This window comes from Pteropus alecto, unplaced genomic scaffold (genome assembly GCF_000325575.1).
Source record: "Pteropus alecto unplaced genomic scaffold, ASM32557v1 scaffold135, whole genome shotgun sequence".
In the NCBI taxonomy this organism is placed as follows: Eukaryota; Metazoa; Chordata; class Mammalia; order Chiroptera; family Pteropodidae; genus Pteropus; species Pteropus alecto.
Genome location: NW_006438076.1, coordinates 985,217 through 988,157, shown reverse-complemented (window position 1 = coordinate 988,157; position 2,941 = coordinate 985,217). Strand labels below are relative to the sequence as shown.

General features: G+C 40.2%; 1 protein-coding gene across 1 annotated transcript in view; it reads right to left on the bottom strand.

The window, feature by feature from the left end:
- Positions 1–2,941, bottom strand: part of ETS1 (ETS proto-oncogene 1, transcription factor) — a 61,761-nt gene that overhangs the window by 58,136 nt on the left and 684 nt on the right. The gene's annotated exons all lie outside the window — the stretch shown is intronic.

Sequence of the window (2,941 nt, the reverse complement as noted above, 5' to 3'; positions counted from 1 at the left end):
TAGGCAATTTCGCCACTAATGGAGCATGGTCCATGAGGGTCTGTGAGCGCAGTGAATGAGCGATCCTAATAGCCTGGACAGCTCTACCCTCCTTTCTTGTCCACATTGATGAAGACACAAAGATTGACAAAAGGTTCTGGGGAGAGAAAAGAAGCTTTTTCCTCTCTCTAAGGGCAATACAGATGCCGATGGATGGGCATACTCTGCTGGGATGGGAGTGGGGCTAACCTTTTCGTTCTTGTAAAAGAGCTAACATCCACAATTAGAAGTCTTGTTCTTCTTTGGGCATTATGCTCACCTCACCAGGAAGGTGGAGTGGGAAGGAGAGGAAAAATTAAGCGGCTTGGGAATGTATTTGCTTTGGCACCCAGCCTCCACCCCTTTGAAGCAAGCTCCACACAGGGAGGGAACTCCATGGACACTCAATAGCTTTGTTTGTTTTAGCCCATTTAAGATCTGAGAACCCTGCAGTCTGCATATTGTAATCAACATGGTATATCCCACTTTACACTTACAAGAAAAATTCAATTCCAATGTTATTTCAAACTATGTATATGTTAATTTGGTACTTAAAGATGTCAAAAATCCTGTGAGGTCTCTATCTAGAATAAAGGTTCTTGATCAGGTCCAATTCACAAAGACATGCAAATAATCCAGGGCTCCTGTTTCTACATCCCACCTCCCCTCTGTCTCTCTTTGGCTCTCACATAATGCGGGAACAGGAGGGGGACCTAGTTTTATTATTTCAGATCCCAAACTAGTTGTCTCCACACATAAGAAACTAAACAACACAAAGAATCACTCTGACAAATATTTAAGTCACAGCTGTGGACACAAAGCCATGCTACGAGAAGTTAAACTTTAAACACATGTCCTGTATGGTCGGATGGGCAAGGCAAATCCCCACTTAGCAAGTGTCTTCTCCCACAACAAAAGCAGGCAGCCTGGCCAATGTTTTTTCCATACTTGCACCTGCAAGTTTAAGTCGCAACTGAAGTTTTTTCACTGAGCTTTTCAAAGGTAACTTGCAGTCTTACTCAAGGTAGCGTACACTGAGAAGTTAGAAACAGGGATTCATTTTACTTCAGTCCCTGGCCACTAAATATTTTTAGGCAAGTGACTTACCTTCTCTGTACTTCTATTTCCCTCTTTCCTCTCTGAGGTATAGGTATGATATTCACATATATGCTACTAAACACCCAGAAAAATTAACTAAAACTTAGTTATTATATTCTGTATATTTTTAACTTTCTCCCTTTATTTTCCCCAAGATAATGCCAGAAATCAAATCTCATTACAATGAATGGCAGAAGACTGCCCACTTTCTTTTACCAGTTGAAATTTTATCTTATTGAAGGCTGCTTACAAAACACATGATCAGTGGCTTGTAAACCTTGTTTTATAAAGAGAGGTACATAAAAGCACTTATAACTGGTGTGGCTGTAGCAATAGGCCTCACTCAACCCATTTTATGGATGGAAAAGCTAAGGGAAGTGACATGCCCAGGGTTTCTTTTTATCAATAACCAAAATAACAGTATAATATACATAAAATCTCCAATATTTAACATTTAATTACCTCCTCCCAAAAAAAAAAAATTGCTTCGGCTGTTTACTGTGATCTAAAACATGTGTTGCCAGGGACTCTTTTTCATTCCTAGCACACAGGATCCATTGTAGGTGTGTGGACTGACATATCTATACGATATTTCCCAGATGACCCAATCTGTCTCTTCTCTATGAACGCACACATAAACAAGCCATTCTGAAGGAAAAGACCTATTAGTTGAGTTTATATCTCTGCTGGGAACTATCCTTTCATTTCTTGTATATATGGTTTGAATCAGTTGTGACTAACGGAATTTATTCTGGCTGCCTTAAACACCCAAATGCAACAGTCAGAGCGACATCATTCTTGAATTGTAGCTCTAAGTGCCTGAAATGTCTCTAGTGAATCTAGTGTATCTACACATTGCTCTGACTATCCATCCTCATCCTTATGACAACAAACAGGCTTAGACTTCTTTGTACACTTCCCAGGGACCAAGACTAAGGTTGAATATTAGGGAGTCTAAAAGAAGAGGACATGACCATGTCTTCATTAATATTTCTGAAAGACCTCCAAATGACAAAACATCGGCTTGGCTTGTGTTGAAAGTTTAAGCAGATTTAGAAAGAGTTAAAATAAGCGACTAATTATGGCAGAGGCAAAGAAGTGTTAGCCACAGGGAACAGCAGCTTAACACTGAAAATCAGATACAACACAGCAGCATGTTAAAGCAAGTATTTTCCAGAAAGCATCACTTTCTCTCTGTATCTCTCTATATACCTTTATCTCCAAAATCATTAACTTTTAAGGAGAGCTGGCAGTTCCCTATGCTAAAAGAAAGCATCTCTTCTTAATCTGCATTTATTTCAAAAATTCTGAAGAATCAGACTCCATTAAACTACTTAACACCAAAAGTGTGCCTAAGACAAAATTTCTTTCCTATCCCTTTCTTCCTCAAATCAAAGAGGAGGATGACACTACCAACCAAAGACCCAAAGTCACATTTGGTGTTGGGATGTTTCCCTGCTTCTAACACATCTTTAGTACCAGAGGACAAATTCACAGCAGATTAGAAAGATGGATAAAGTGAGTAATCTGCATGAATAGAATTGGGGTGTTTCCTGAAGTTAAGATGATCATTTATTTCAGTTCTCCTCCCATCTCCTTGTCCTCGACCCAGAAAAGAGGAGCTAGAAAGCAAAAGGACATGTGACAGAGGAGCTCAAGAAGCCAAGACATTAGAAAATGTTCTTGAAAGCCCACCAGTTAGGCATCGTTTGGCTCTTACTATCCACGGCCCTCCATCCATCTCCAATTCTAGGGGATGTAGGGTCAGGGGAATGATGTCCTCTGCTGCGGTGTCCATCCCCACAGCGCTAAGGAATGACGCCAG